Here is a 17742-nt window from a genome sequence, read left to right on the forward strand (position 1 = left end):
GCACAACGGCGACTCCACCTGGCGGCAGAAGTGGCTGTGCGAGGCCATGGCTATGGGGATGACTCGAAGTGAGGCCCGGAGTGGAAGCGGAGATGTGGCGCGGCCAGGGGCGGCGATGCAAGGCCACACCAGCGGCTCCATCCACAGCAAGCGGGCGGAGGCAGGGGAAGTCACGGCGCAGCTAGGCATAGGCGGAGTCCAGCGGCGGAGGTACGACAGCGAGGCCGCCGAGTCCGGGTCGATCCCCGACTAGTTTCATCAAGATCTGTGCGGTCCCCTAGGTATAAGTTACTAATCTCAGCGGCAACTTTATACAATGGAAATACATGTGGGACCTTTGCATGCTATTGTCAGTTTTTGTCAGGAGAGAGAGAAAATGTTAAGAGAAGGCCGGTTGCATGCATGTCCTCTAAAATATTCTCTCTCTCCTCCATCAAAAGACTTCCATTTAATTTCATTGTGAAAATTTGGATGATAAATATCTTTTGAATGAAAACTCCAATTTTGAATATTTTTATATATTTGAATTCATAGCGAGAAGGCCTTGAAAATAAGATCAATTATGGATACATTTGAACTAGTTTCAATTGCGCTGATTTCAAAAAACATATTTCACTCAAATTGAAAACAAATTTCACTCGTCTCTAAAAATCATTTCAGTCAATTCAAAATAACAATTCACCCATTTAAAAAATACGAGCTCACTCATTTCAATTGATAGATTTCATGCATTTTTTAAAACATATTTCACCCATATCTTTAAGCTGATTCCACTCCTTCCAAAAACTGACTTACTTGTTTCATATGATATCCACTGCTTTAAAAACACACATGTTTAAAAACTGATTTCACACATTTTAAGGACATAATTTCACTCATTTAAAAATATAATTTCACTTAAAAACTAACTTCACTCGCTTCATTCATTTATGAATATAATTTCACTCATTATAAAAACTTCTTTCAATCATTAAGAGATCGATTTTACTCGTTTTGCAAGAAAAAATATTTCAATCATTTGAAAATTTTGATTTCAATAATTTCAAAAACCGATTTCAATTATTTCTAAAAAGCATTCGCTTCATTAAACATATTTCACTCACCATAAAAAGTTTCATAATAACCCAAATTTAGATTGTTTCAAATAACTAGTTTAAAAATTCTAAATAACAAGGTTCACGTATTTAAAAAAATCAGTAATTCACTAGTTTGAAAAAACACATTTCACTGATTTGGAAAACTGATTCACTATTTACAAAGAAAATCTCCAATACTAATTTCACTTCGTATTTATGAAATATCTTGAAACATATTTCAATCATCACAAAAATCAGTTTCAAACATTGAAATAGAAAGTTTCACGGGACAATGGATATATTTCATTTTTTTCAAGTATCTTATTTCTCACATGCACTAATTTCAGAAAACGCATTTCACTCACTCAAATAAAATACTATATTCAACTTGTTTCAAAAAACTGATTACCCTAATTACAAAAGATAGATTTCACTCATTTCACTAGTTTCGGAGAAACACATTATAGACACTAAATTGAAATAACAATTTCACTTGTTTCAAAGATATATTTCACTTATTTTTTAAACTGATTGGAAATAACCAGCTTAATGTTTTTAAAAATAACTAGTTTCACATTTCTTAAATAACAAGTTTCACATATTTTGCACTGAAATATGTTTCATATACATGAAAAACAAAACATTTCCCATTTCAAGAAAAATGGTTTCACTCAATTCAAAGAACTTATTGCACTTATTTCAGAAAACTGATTTCACTCATTTGAAACGTTAAAATTTAATCATGTTTAAATGTATTCAAGATTGATTTTGTTCTAAAGGACTTGGCGCCAGGAGTTCAAATATATAAAATATTTTTAGAATGGGATTATAGTTTTAAAGATATAAATGAATGAAATTGCTAAAGAGAAAATAAAAGGCAGGAATAGTGTTGTGTGGAGAGTTAGTAAAGTTACAGCATGCATGCGTACCTACGCTGGGAGAAGTTTTCTTCTATTGTTAACAGGGACCCACTTAACTGACATAGATTGGACTATTAACAGAGATACATGAGATTGTTATCACAATACAAAATGCTATACACATGCACTGGGCCCCTAGTGCACGAATCACAAAGTAAATATATGGTGGATGGTCCACCGGTAGCTCCCACCTCCGGTAAAAAGCACTTTGCGGGGTCGATCCACCCGTTCCTGTGCTTACTCAGGTCGTTGTTGGTTTGACTATCCGTGTCTTCCAGGTTGTGGTCTCCTCCTGTTTTTTTTTGTGTATCTGCCTTCATGTCATGATGATTCCGTACTGGCTCCTGTAACCCGGCAGGAGGAGCTTGCGGAATTCGGTCCGATCGGACAATAGATTTTTTTTGTCGGTCTTGATGGAAGCTCCGATTTGACAGCTTGCAGGACTCGGTGTAGAAACGAAACTGATCTCCCGTTGGTCTCGACGGATCACGTTACATCGCCGGCGGTGCACAGAACGTTAAACCCTAATTATTTTTCCTCTGAATCTCGTATCTGCTGGGCTGACCGCTCGTCCATGATGTAGATCCTTTCTAACTGGTTCATCCTCATCAAAAATTATGAACTTTCTCGATCCTTGGGAGAAATTCCTCCAAAAACTCAACACCATCGTGCGCAAGCCTCACGGTGGGCGCCAACTGTTGTAGAGTTGTCACGGCAGATGTTCTAGTGTGAGGACTTAGTCATGAGGCCAACGCATCTATGTGGTAGCTTGAGAGGGGTTGAGTGAAATCGAGAGACGCAACGCAATACAAGGGTTTAGACACTTTGGGCCCCGGAAAACATCATCCGGTAACAACCCTACGTGCTGTTTAAGGCTACCTCTCATTATGATCATGAGGAAGTCGCCGTAAACCGGCTCTCCCAGTTAACCCTAACCCTTTAAGATTGTTTCTTCTTCCTTGTCCCTCTTTGGGGAGCCCTGCCCCTCCTTATATAAGTTGAAGGGGCGGGTTACATGTAGAGTCCAACTCGGACTTAAGACTTAACTATTATGACTTCTCTTCATGGGCTTCTTAACATCTTGGGCTTCATAACGTCTTGGGCTTCATAACTCCTAGCAACCCAGTTACCACTGCCTACCGGGAGTTAACTGGTGCCGGTTTAAGATGGTCTGCAGGGAGTTAACTTCTGCCGGTTTAAGATGGTCTGCCGGTTTAAGAATATCTGTTGAGTTATCATCTGACTTAACTCATGTCTTAACTGTCAGCCAGTTTAACAACCGGCCGGTTTACCGTCTGGGTTAACTACCTGTTTTACCTGTCTGTCTTAACTGTCAGCCGGTTTACCACCTGTCTTAACACCTGCCGGTTTACCACCTGCTTTAATACCTACCGGCTTACTAAGTCCCAGCCGGGTTATAACTCCGGCCGGATCATACCGCGGGGTATATCCCCGACACCAACCACCCACCATAACTGGGAACTCCCCAAAATTTTCCTCGCCCTTGCTTCTACCATGATTTTTTCCGTCATGGATGGCCCAAAGAATGTCATGCAGGTGCGTCTCCGGAAGTAGGAGCCCACCGCATCTACGATGATACTGAGTTTGGTCACAATTATCATCATAGAAGTGTCATAAGCATGACAAAAAAAATTCGTTCGGCCCAAAATGTCACGGATGTGTCTTTTTTTATAGTGATGGGAGAAGTCCTGTTATAAGTAATCATGTGAATTTGGTATTCGTTCGATATTTTGATGAGATGTATGTTATCTTTCCTCTAGTGGTGTTATGTGAACATCGACTACATGACACTTCACCATGATTTGGGCCTAGGGGAAGACATTGGGAAGTAATAAGTAGATGATGGGTTGCGAGAGTGACAAAAGCTTAAACCGTAGTTTATGCGTTGCTTCGTAAGGGGCTGATTTGGATCCACATGTTTCATGCTATGGTTAGATTTATCTTAATTCTTCTTTCGTAGTTGCGGATGCTTGCGAGTGGTTAATCATAAGTGGGAGGCTTGTCCAAGTAAGGACAGCACCCAAGCACCGGTCCACCCACATATCAGATTATCAACGTAACGAACGTGAATCATATGAGCATGATGAAAACTAGCTTGACAGTAATTCCCATGTGTCCTCGGGAGTGCTTTGCTTTATATAAGATTTCATCCAGGCTTGTCCTTTGCTACAAAAAGGATTGGTCACCTTGATGCACCTTAGTTACACTTGTTACTTGTTACCCGTTATGAATTATCTTGTCACCCAACTATCTGTTACCGATAATTTCAGTGCTTGTAGAGAATACCTTTCTTCAAAACCGCTTTTTATTTCCTTCTGCTCCTCATTGGGTTCGACACTCTTACTTACCGAAAGCACTACAATAGATCCCCTATACTTTTGGGTCATCAACACTCTTTTCTGGCGCCGTTGCCAGGGAGTGAAGCGCCTTTGGTAAGTGGAATTTGGTAAGGAAACATTAATATTATGTGTTGAAAATTACTGTCACTTGTCACTATGGAAAATATCCTTTGAGGAGCTTGTTCAGGGTATCTTCACCTCGACCAATAGAGCAAGAAGTTGCTCCTCAACCTACTGAAAATATTTATTATGAAATTCCTTCGGGGATGATAGAGAAACTGCTAGCTAATCCTTATGCAGGAGATGGAACATTACATCTTGATATGCATCTAATCTATGTGGATGAAGTTTGTGGATTATTTAAGCTTGCAGGTTTGCCCAAGGATGAAGTCAAGAAGAAGGTCTTCCCTTTATATTTGAAGGAGAAGGCGTTGACATGGTATAGGCTATGCGATGATATCAGGACTTGTAATTATAACGATTGAAATTAGAATTTCATCATAAATTTTATCCTATGCATCTGGTTCATCGTGATCGGAATTATATTTATAATTTTTGGCATCATGAAGGAGAAAGTATCGCCCAAGCTTGGGGGAGGCTTAGGTCAATGTTATATTCATGCCCCAATCATGAGCTCTCAAGATAAATTATTATTTAGAATTTTTATGCTTGGCTTTCTTGTAATGATCAATCCATGTTCGATACTTCTTGTACCGGTTCTTTTATGAAAAGACTATTGAATTCAAATGTGATTTATTGGAAAGAATTAAACGCAACTATGAAGATTGGGAGCTCGACGAAGGTAAGGAGTCAGGTATAAACCTTAAGTTTGATTGTGTTAAATCTTTCATGGATATTGATGCTTTTCGTGAATTTAGCACTAAATATGGACTTGACTCTGAGATAGTAGCTTCTTTCTGCGAATCATTTGCTACTCATGTTGATCACCCCAAGGAGAAGTGGTTTAAATATCATCCTCTTATTGAAGTAAAAGTAGTAGAACCTATTAAAGGTGAGGAAGAAACTATCACTTATAATTTTGATCCTACTATTCCTACTGCTTATATTGAGAAACCACCTTTCCCTGTTAGGATAAAAGAGCATGCTAAAGCTTCAGCTGTGGTTCGTAAGAGTTATACTAGAACACCTACACCCCCTGAATAAATCAAGGTTGAACCTAGTATTTCTATGAATAAAGATCTCTTGGTTGATAATATTGATGGGCATGTTATTTATTTTTGTGATGAAGCTGCTAGAATTGCTAGACCCGATAATAAAGATAAAGATAGACATGTAGTTGGCATACATGTTGTCTATGTTAAGATAGGAGATCATTGTCATCATGGCTTATGTGATTTGGGTGCTAGTGTGAGCGCAACTCCTTTTACTTTATATCAAGAAATTATGAATGATATTGCACCTGCCGAGATAGAAGATATTGACATTACTATTAAGCTTGCTAATAGAGATACTATCTCACAAATTGGGATTGTAAGAGATGTTGAAGTCTTGTGTGGGAAAATAAAATACCATACTTATTTTCTTGTTCTTGGTTCCCCACAAGATGTTTTTTGTCCCATTAGATTCGGTAGACCTTTCTTGAACAGTGTTAATGCTAAGATAGATTGCGAGAAAGAAACTATTAGTGTAAGTTTTGAGGATGTGTCTCATGAGTTTAATTTCTCCAAATTTCGTAGACAGCCTCATGATAAAGAATTGCCTAGTAAAGATGAAATTATTGGTCTTGCTTCTATTGTCGTACCTCCTACTGATCCTTTAGAACAATATTTGCTGGACCATGAAAACGATATGTTTATGAATGAAAGAAGGGAATTAGATGAGATATTCTTTAAACAAATGCCTGTCTTGAAACACAATTTGCCTGTTGAGACTCTTGGAGATCCTCTACCACCCAAGAGTGATCCTGTGTTCGGTCCTAAACAATTACCTGATACTTTGAAATATGCTTATCTCGATGAGAAAATGATATATCCTGTTATTATTAGTACTAACATTTTAGAGCATGAAGAAAATAAATTATTTAAACTCTGAAGAAGCACCGTGCCGCTATTGGATATACTCTTGATGTTCTTAAGGGCATTAGTCCCACTCTATGTCAGCATAAAATCAATATGGAGCCTGATGCTAAACCAGTTGTTGATCACCAATGACTGCTATATTCTCTGACTTTTGTGAAAAGATTGTTGAGGTTTTCATGGATGATTTATCCGTGTACGGAACTTCTTTTGATGATTGCTTAAGAAACCTTGATCAAGTTTTGCAGAGATGTGAAAGAAACTAATCTTGTCTTGAATTGGGAGAAGTGCCACTTTATGGTTAATGAAGGTATTGTCTTGGGGCATAAAATTTCCGAAAGAGGTATTGAAGTTGATAAAGCTAAAGTTGATGATATTGAAAAAATGTCGTGTCCTAAATATATCAAAGGTTTAAGAAGTTTCCTTGGTCATGTTGGTTTCTATAGGAGATTTATTAAAGACTTTTCTAAAATTTATAGGCCTCTTACTAATCTTTCGCAAAAAGATGTCCCATTTTGTTTTTGATGATGATTGTGTAGTAGCCTTTGAAATACTTAAGAAAGCCTTAATTGCTGCACCTATTGTTCAACCACCTAATTGGAACCTACCCTTTCAAATTATGTGTGATACTAGTGACTATGTTGTTGGTGTTGTTCTAGGACAAAGAGTTGATAAGAAATTGAATGTTATTCATTATGCTAGTAAAACTCTAGACAATGCTCAAAGAAATTATGCTACTACTGAAAAAGAATTTTTAGCAGTTGTCTTTGCTTGTGATAAGTTCAGATCTTATATTGTTGATTCCAAAGTAACTGTTCACACCGATCATGCTGCAATTAAATATCTTATGAAAAAGTAATATGCTAAACGTAGACTTATTAGATGGGTTCTCTTGCTACAAGAATTTGATTTGCATATTATTGATAGAAAGGGAGCTGAGTACCCCGTAGCAGATAACTTGTCTTGGTTAGAGAATCTTCTTGATGACCCACTACCTATTGATGATAGCTTTCCCGATGAACAATTAGCTATCATAAATGCTTCTCGTAGTACTCCATGGTATGCTGATTATGTTAGTTACATTGTTGCTAAATTTATACCACCTAGTTTTAGATACCAGTAAAAGAAAAAGGTTTTCTATGATTTAAGACATTACTTTTGGGATGACCCACATCTTTATAAAGTAGGAGTAGATGGTGTTATTAGACGTTGTATACCTAAGCATGAACATGCACATATCCTACGCAAGTGTCACTCCGAGGCCTACGGAGGACACCATGCTGGAGATAGAACTGCACACAAGGTATTACAATCTATTTTTTATTGGCACACCCTCTTCAAAGATGCTCGTTGGGCCCCTAGACTGGCTTGCTGGGCTGGCTTCCCATTTTGTGGTACACCCCTGGTACGATGTACCATCAAAAAATTTATCACTAGTTTGACAATAAAATATATGTCGGTGTACTGGAAAATGGTGTTCCCCTAAACACACCCAAATGGGCCTTCAAAAAAATGTTATTTCCACAACTCAACCAATTTAAGTTGTGGCCTATGTTGAAGAAGCTTGATCTTGTCCAGTTCTCGTACAAGTTGATCAAGAAAATCATATTGATCTACAAGAATATGGTCGATGGTCCGATCACCATACCTGGCGCAACTAAGAAGTGGTGGCACGTTGATGCATTCCTGAGCGCCACTAGAATCCCGAGTGCGTCCAAAGCAATTTTTAGGTGGAATGATGGCATTACAGCCAAAGCATATGGGCTCAAGCGTCTGAGTTAGGGAAAGCAATTTTGCTCACAATGCATTTCATGCAAGGCTAGGGCGTGGCCGACAGGGCATTACATGTCGAGTAGGGTATGTATTTTAGGGGGGATGACGGCATTTTTGTAGGGCAATATATCGATCCTCGATGCGATAAGGGGGCAACATATTAGATTCACAAGACCGAACATGGCTACTTGACTAAGGTTCTGACGCTGCTGCAGTCTCCACCAACTATCGGACACTGACATGTGTAGCCTGGAACGATGATCATGTTATGTCTCCTTATTGACGAGCTATGTATCGGACACTGCTATGTATTGGACAATCATTTATTTACCCCTATTGACGATCTCCACAGCGAGGACATGAGAAAGGAACACCATGATATGTCTCAAACATATCTAGTTTGAACCAGGCTCATACCCCATACATAGCAGTCTAACACCTAACCACCATGTTTGCGTTAGGCATTAGAACTAAGGTAAGTAGATCTACAAAATATACTGATAACCCACAAGTATAGGGGATCAATCGTAGCTTTTTTGATAAATAAGAGTGTCGAACCCAATGAGGATCTAAAGGTAGGATTTATATTCCCTTCAAGTTCTATCGACCACCGATACAACTCTACGCACACGTAACATTCGTTTTACCTAGAACAAGTATGAAACTATTTTTAGGTGATAGGATAGGTTTGCAAGAATAAAACTAAGAGTACTTAGCAGGCATAAAACTATGAGTAATTTGTAAGATAATAAAAGTTAGTTGTTTAGTAGAAACCTTTTGTAACACAAGAAAGTTATTTGTCCCTAGACAATCGATAACTAGACTGGTAATCATTATTGCAATTTTATATGAGGGAGAGGCATGAGCTAACATACTTTCTGTACTTGGATCATATGCACCTATGATTGGAACTATAGCAAGCATCCGCAACTACCAAAGATCATTAAGGTAAAACCCAACCATAGCATTAACTATTAAGTCCTCTTTACTCCCATACGCAACAACCCCCTTACTCGAGTATAAGCTTATGTCACTCTCGCCACCCACCATAAGTGAATTATGAACATATTGCAACACCCTACAGTGGGAATCTCACATGCTTGCGCGACACAGAGGGCGCCATAGGACAGCACCAAAATAAAACATACAACTCAGGCCACGATCATCAATCAACCCATAGGACAAAACGAATCTACTCAAACATCATAGGATGGCCATACATCATTGGATAATAATATATAGCATTAAGCATCAGTTCAAGTAGAGATTACTGCAGGGAGAAGAGGTGCTACACCACTGCATATAGGGAGAGAGTTGGTGATGACGACGGTGAAGATGTTGGTGCAGATCATCGTCGTGATGATTGCCCCGGCGGTGTTCCGGTTCCACCGAGAGAGAGGGGAGAGAGCCCCCTCCTGAAAGCACAAGTACTCCCTGGGTGATTTTGGTAATTAATGTCAACATATCTCTTGTTGGACTAATACTTTTATCTAGTATATTTTAGATGAGTTCAACAGTGGAGTGGCTTGGACAAGAGAATGTGGAACCCCTTCAAGATGCTAAGGACAAAGATTGGCAAAAGCTCAAGACTCTTCATTTTTATTTGAGTGATCCAAGATCACATTGAGTCCATAGGAAAAGCCAATACTATTAAAAGGGGATGAGGTGTTGCTTAATGTCCATCTTGCTCAAAGTGCTTAGTGATATGCTCCAAATCCCTCAACCACTTTCTCATTTCCACATATGTCCCAAACCAAAAGTCAAACTTGGCCCCACCGATTTGATCTATCCGGCGCCACCGAGTTAACTTGACATAGCCACTGCCAGAAACCCTAATCAGTTTGGTCACACCGATGGGATCTCGGTCTCACCGAGATGGGCTTGCAAACTCTCTGTTGCCTGTTGCAATTATTTTGGTCCGACCGAAATATGTAATCGGTCCCATCGAGTTTGCTTGACCAACTCTCTGTTTTTCTTATTACCAAAATCGATCTCACCGAGTTTGTGTAATCGGCCAAACCGAGTTGAGGTCTTACCCTAACCCTAGCACATCGGTCCCACCGAGTTGATCATATCGGTCCCACCGAAAAGCCTAACGTTCACATTCTGAACTAAATCGGTCTGACCAAGTTTCATGATTCGGTCCCACCGAGTTTGGTAAATTGTGTGTAATGGTTAGATTTTGTGTGGAGGCTATATATACCCCTCCACCCACTCTTCATTCATGGAGAGAGCCATCAGAACGTGCCTACACTTCCAGCATACATTTTCTGAGAGAGAACCACCTACTCATGTGTTGAGACCAAGATATTCCATTCCAACCACAAGAATCTTGATCTCTAGCCTTCCCCAAGTTACTTTCCACTCAAATCATCTTTCCACCAAATCCAAATCAGTGAGAGAGAGTTGAGTGTTGGGGAGACTATCATTTGAAGCACAAGAGCAAGGAGTTCATCATCAACACACCATCTATTACCTTTTGGAGAGTGGTGTCTCCTAGATTGGTTAGGTGTCACTTGGGAGCCTCCGTCAAGATTGTGGAGTTGAACCAAGGAGTTTGTAAGGGCAAGGAGATCGCCTACTTCGTGAAGATCTACCCAAGCGAGGCAAGTCCTTCGTGGGCGATGGCCATGGTGGGATAGACAAGGTTGCTTATTCGTGGACCCTTCGTGGATGGAGCCCTCCGTGGACTCACACAACCGTTACCCTTCATGGGTTGAAGTCTCCATCAAAGTGGATCTACGATAGCACCACCTATCGGAACCATGCCAAAAATCTCCGTGTCTCCAATTGCGTTTGCATACTCCAATCCCACCCCTTCACATTCTTGCAACTTGCATGCTTTACATTCCTTTGCTTAAATGCTCTTGCCATGCTTGCTTGAAATGTATTGTGAATGTTTAAACTTGTGCTAAAACTCCACCTTAACTTGAAGAAATTAAAAACTGCTGCTTTTCTTTGTTGAGGGTCTAATCACCCCTCCCCCTCTAGACACCTCTTCTCGATCCTACAATTGGTATCAGAGCATTGGTCTCCATTGCTTTGGTTTAAACACCATTGGAGGAAGATGGACGAGTCTACATTGGGGAGTCTTAGACATAGAGTGCCTATACTTGATGGATATTTCTTTCATGAGTGGAAAATTGAGATGCTTGAGATTTTCAATGAATATCACTTGAACAAGTACATTACTAGCCCTTGTGCACCCCATGTTGATCCTTTGCATTCTACCCTTGATGAGTCTATTGACATGATTCGCAACCTTAGAACCATCAACCTTATTACTAGAGGTTCGCCTAGAAATTTGTTCGGTTGCTTGCCTACTATTGATTGTGCCTACACTATATGGAGATTTCTTGAGGAATGACTTCCTAACTATTCCTTTCAATACTTAGATGAGATTCTTCGTAAGTCTATAGCCTTGAGTAAGTTAAATTCCAATGATCCTAAGTTTGGTGATTGCCTGTTTGAGCTTACTAGCCTCATGCGTGCCAAAGGAGATGTTGGAATCATTAGCAATATCATCTCCGAAGCCATTAGAATTCATAAAGATGAATAATGTGATGATCACTTATCTAATGAATCACTCTCTCTAGGAATTGATCAATCACAAGACGATGTTGAACATGGATACTATGATGAGGATGATGATAGTAACTTTGATCTCGATGAGTCTATGAGACATTTTGGTCTTATGGCAAATCTTCGTGGCTACATGGCTGGAGGAAAGGAATGGGTTCTTGATAGTGGATGTACTGTTCACATGACCGGAGACAAGGACATGTTTCGTGAGCTTGCTGAAAACAACGACCCTCGAAAGTATGCCACTTTCGGTGACAACTCAAAGGGTAAGGTGGTTGGCCTTGGTAAGATGGCCATCTCACATGATAGCTCCATACAAAATGTTATGCTCATTGAATCCCTTGGCAATAATTTACTTTTTGTTCTAGACTTGCTGACTTTGGTTTCAATGTCCTATTTACTGAAGTAGATTGCCAAGTGTTTCATAGAGATAATCATAAAATGGTCTTTACCGGTATACGTAGAGGTGACCTATACATTGTTGATTTCACTAAAAAGTCTCAACCTAGAACTTTCTTAATTGCTAAATCTTCTAAAGGTTGGTTGTGGCATAGAAGGTTAGGTCATGTGGGCATGCGAAATCTTGATAAGCTTATTAAAGGTGATCATATCCTTGGAGTAAAAGATGTTATATTTGACAAGGATAGATTGTGTAGTGCTTGTCAAGCAGGAAAACAAGTTGGAGGAAGCCACCCCGTGAAGAACATCATGACCACGAGAAGACTGCTCGAGCTACTTCATATGGATCTCTTTGGTCCCAATGCCTATAAAAGTCTCGGTGGAAACTCATTTGGTCTAGTCATAGTAGATGATTTTTCAAGATTTACGTGGGTGTTCTTTCTTGATAATAAATCGCGGGTCCAAAATATCTTCAAGAACTTCGCTAGGAAGGCCCAAAATCAATTTGAAGTGAAGATCCAGAAGGTTCGCAGCGACAATGGAACGGAGTTCAAGAACGCAAATGTGGATACCTTTCTTGACGAAGAAGGGATTTCACACGAGTTCTCGGCTACGTACATGCCTCAACAAAATGGAGTTGTTGAGAGGAAGAACCGGACTCTTATTGAGATGGCAAGAATGATGCTTGATGAGTACAATACGCCAAAATACTTTTGGGCGGAAGCGGTTGAGACAGCTCGTCACACAACAAATCGCTTGTATCTTCACAAGCTACTCGGCAAGACGGCATATGAGCTTCTCACCGGTAACAAACCCCAAGTTGGATACTTTTGAGTATTCGGCTCAAAGTGCTATATTCTTGATAAGCATCATCGTTCTAAATTTGCTCCTAAATCTCATGAGGGTTTCCTACTCGGTTATGGCTCAAACTCTCACACTTACCGTGTCTACAACAATTTCACCCGAAAGGTTGAAGAGACGGTAGATGTGAAGTTTGATAAATCTAACAGCTCGCAAGTAGAGCAACTGCCAATTGATGTAGGAGACAAAGATCCTTCGGAAGCAATACAATACTTGTCTATTGGCAAGATTCGTCCAACGGAGGTGAAGGAGAGTACCTCGTCCATCCAAGTGGAAGCTTCTACCTCACGACAAGGTGAACCAAGAGTTGACACGGAGGCATCCACAAGTGGGACATGCCAAGATGAATAAAACGAGGAAGTACACCAAGATGAACCTCATCAACCTCCTTCTCCATCTCGACAAGAGAACGACAACGTCAACAATGAAGAAGTCCAAGAGGAAGAACAAGATGATGAAGAAGATGTTCCACCCCGACCCAAACAAAAACTCTCACGAGTTAGAGCAAGAGTCACAAGATACCATCTCGTCGAGCAAATCTTCAATGATATCCAAACCGGGAGAATCACTCGCTCTAAAACTCGTTTGGCAAATTTTTGTGAACATTATTCATTCATCTCTAGCATTGAACCTATGAAGGTTTAAGAAGCATTGGAAGATCTGGATTGGATAAATTCCATGCATGAAGAGCTACACAACTTTGAGAGGAACCAAGTGTGGACATTGGTTGAAAAGCCTGACAACAACCACAACATCATCGGTACCAAATGGGTGTTTCGCAACAAGAAAGATGAAGATGGACAAGTTGTTCACAGCAAAGCACGTCTCGTCGCCCAAGGCTACACTCAAGTCGAAGGTATGGACTATGGTGAGACATATGCCCACGTTGCTAGACTTGAGTCCATCCGCATCTTACTTGCCTATGCTAATCACCATGATATTACCTTGTACCAAATGGACATTAAAAGTGCTTTTCTAAATGGTGAAATTGAGGAGGAAGTTTATGTTAAACAACCTCCCGACTTTGTTAATCCTAAGAAACCCAACCATATTTAAAAAATTCACAAAGCTTTTTATGGCCTTAAACAAGCTCCTAGAGCATGGTATAAATGCTTGACCAAGTTCCTTATTGAAAAAGGCTTTGAGATTGGAAAAATTGATTCTACTCTTTTTACTAAAAGGGTTAGTGGTGAATTATTTGTGTGCCAAATTTATGTTGATGATATCATATTTGGTTCGACTAACCCTCATTTTAGTGAAAAGTTTGGAAAGCTAGCGTCGGAGAAGTTTGAGATGTCTATGATGAGTAAACTCAAGTTCTTTCTTGGTTTGCAAATCAAGAAAACTAAGGAGGGTACCTTTGTTTCCGAAACAAAGTACACCAAGGACTTATTCAAGAAGTTCAACGTGCAAGAATGCAAAGGTATGAATACACCCATGCCTACTGGTGGACATCTTGACTTGACCAAGGATGGCAAACCGGTTGACCAAAAGGTCTATCGCTCTATGATTGGTCCATTATTATATCTATGTGCCTCCCATCCCGATATTATGCTAAGTGTGTCCATGTGTGAACGATATCAAGCGGCCCCCAAAGAATGTCATCTTAAGACCGTAAAAAGGATAGTGAGATACTTAATTCATACACCAAATTTTGGCATTTGGTATCCTAAGAGGTCCTCTTTTGATCTTGTCGGTGTCAAAACCGGCGGATCTCGGGTAGGGGGTCCCGAACTGTGCGTCTAAGGCGGATGGTAACAGGAAGCAGGGGACACGATGTTTACCCAGGTTCGGGCCCTCTTGATGGAGGTAATACCCTATGTCCTGCTTGATTGTTCTTGATGATATGAGTATTACAAGAGTTGATCTACCACGAGATCATAGAGGCTAAACCCTAGAAGCTAGCCTATGGTATGATTGTATCTTGTCCTACGGACTAAACCCTCCGGTTTATATAGACACCGGAGGGGGCTAGGGTTACATAGAGTCAGTTACAAGGGAGGAGATCTTCATATCCGTATTGCCTAGCTTGCCTTCCACGCCAAGGAGAGTCCCATCCGGACACGGGACGAAGTCTTCAATCTTGTATCTCCATAGTCCAATAGTCCGGCCAAATGATATAGTCCGGCTGTCCGGAGACCCCCTAATCTAGGACTCCCTCAGTAGCCCCTGAACCAGGCTTCAATGACGATGAGTCCGGCGCGCAGTATTGTCTTCGGCATTGCAAGGCGGGTTCTTCTCCAAATCCTGAATATCTGCTAAGTAGTGTCCGGCTCCCATAAATGTTGGACTTCTTGGCTTCTGCGTCCAATAAGGGCCATCTTCCATGCGTCGAGCGAATGCGAGGAGCTAGGGCATTTTTACATTCGCCCCCCTAGCCAGGTAAATAAATCGTCTATTAAAGGGATGGGGATTCTTAGATCCAATCCACACCATCCTCCCACGGCGAGAATCCATCGGAGCGCACTCGGAAAAATCCATTCCATCATGGCCGGCCACTGCAGGTCCTCCTCCCGCCCCCGTAGCCTTAAGCCCGGTGATTGGGAGAGGTGTTCCGTCCCACACAGCCGATTAGTAGATTTGCAGACCCAGGGATTTCTCCCTCCAGCGTATATGGTCCCCGTCCGAGCCAGGCTCGCCACCTATAATGGCGGGGAGCAAGCGGAGAGCTTCCCCAGTCCCTCTAAGGGGGAGCGGGTATGCCTTGTCCCTTACTTACTAAGGGGACTCGGATTTCCAATTCATCCGTTCCTCCATGGGCTCCTGGAGTTTTACGGCCTCCAACTGCATAATTTCACCCCTGCTTCCATATTACACATCGCCGGTTATGTTGCCCTTTGTGAGATGTTTCTGGGCTGCGAGGCTCATTTTGAGCTGTGGAAAAGGTTGCTTTGCCTTGTGCCCCACACACAGAAGGGGTCACTTTATCAGGTGGGCGGAGCCGAAATATGGCGCATCGCCGAGACCGGATACCTGTCCGGTACTCCGAAGAAGACGTCCGAAGACTGGCCTTCGGAGTGGTTTTACATGGAGGACGTCCCCCTTCTAGACCCTGTTCGGCGGGGTCTTTCTGAGTTCAACAATGCTCCTCTGAAGAAACGCCGAAGCTGGCGCCCACGGAGCCCCCAGGAGGAAGACAACGGAGAAGTCCTTTACCTGATGAACCGGATTAAAGCACTGGCTCAATCAGGATTGACAATAATCGAGGTTATGTCAATATGCATAATGCGGGGAGTGCAGCCACTTCAATATCAAGGGCACCCCATGTGGTGTTTTAACGAGGAAGATGGTGCCACCCGTTGCAGGCGTAAGGGACCGAACTCCGCTGCTGCTTTAGCAAAAAATTTGTCCGAGTTGTTCAAGGGAGAGGAAGAGGAGTTCATCCGTATCAAGCCACGGGATGGATTCTCCATGTACAACCCTCCAAGTTGGGTGAGTTGTACCTCTTTACTCCCATCCTTCCCGCATTCTTCGTTGTAGGTACTCACCTTGCCATTTCACGGCAGGAACTGCGAAAAGCTGTAAGGGAGGTCAACAGCCCACCTCCACAACCAGAGGACCCTGGCCGGGCCCTCGATCCCACACTCGAAGAGGATCCGGACATATTCGTGGAGCTGATAGACAGGCAATTCTATCAATTGAGCTGTGATGACGCCATGGTGGCCATAACAGCCGACTATCTTGGACTACTCCCTGCGTCGCACGTAAGAAAAACCAAAGTCCCAACTCCCAAAAAGGATCCCCTTTTATGCACTTCACCTACCGTACACATATGGTGTTTTACAGGGAAGGCATTCGGGATGCCGTGCCGAACCCGCGGCAACTCCCCAACAAGAGGCACCGAAGCCGGGTAGGCCAAAAAGGAAGGCGGACAGGACGGAGACACCGGCACAGAGGTATAACGCAAAACCTCACTCCGTGGTTGTCGTCTTTCTTAAAATATAATGACGTCCGTGTTTCTTAGCAGAAAAAACGCTCGCTGGACTATATCTGGAGAGGCTGCCGATCACGCCTCGACCAGTCGGGCTCCAGGGCTGGACATGGAGGCGGAAGCTAACGCGGGGCAGACGCCGGATGATCCTCCTACAGAGGATGCAGACAGACTATCCGCTACAAATTCCGAAGTGGAGAGCACCATGAATCACAGGCGTCGCCGGGCCGTACTCCGTGACGCTTGTTTCTCACCAGAGGCATTTGATGCCTTCAATTCCGGAGACGCGTACATCCGTGCTGCTCAAAATGGTCTAGCCAGAGCCACGGACCAGTATGTAAGGGATATACGGGTAAGCAAATCTAACGATTATATGTATCAATAGCCCCTGAGACTTGAAACAGTTGACGCAACTGATTTAAGGATCATTATTTGTGCAGGTTCTTACAGAGAAGAATTCCCAATTGTCTCAAGAGCTGGACGAGTGCAAGGCCCAGCTAGGGGCCGCTGTTGCTGCGTTGAAGGAGTCCGAGAAGGGTCCCTCTGGTAACATTTGTGTCCCTTGCAAAGAATACGGGTACCAGGTAGTATGCGGCATGTATGCAAAGCTAACAATAGATGTTGCAGGTGGCCCCGGAGCGAATCTGGAGGCCGTGGAGGTGGATGCGGCACGTGATGATCGACAGCGAAATGCTGGCGAGCGCGTGCTGACGCGAGTCAGGCAAGAGAAAAATGATCTCCAAGACGCCAATATCCGGCTAGGCGTGGAACTGAAAGATGTCCGAGCTCAGCTTGCGGACTCCG

Source organism: Triticum urartu, chromosome 4A (genome assembly GCF_056163025.1).
Source record: "Triticum urartu cultivar PI428250 chromosome 4A, HENAU_Tu73, whole genome shotgun sequence".
NCBI classification, from domain to species: domain Eukaryota; kingdom Viridiplantae; phylum Streptophyta; class Magnoliopsida; order Poales; family Poaceae; genus Triticum; species Triticum urartu.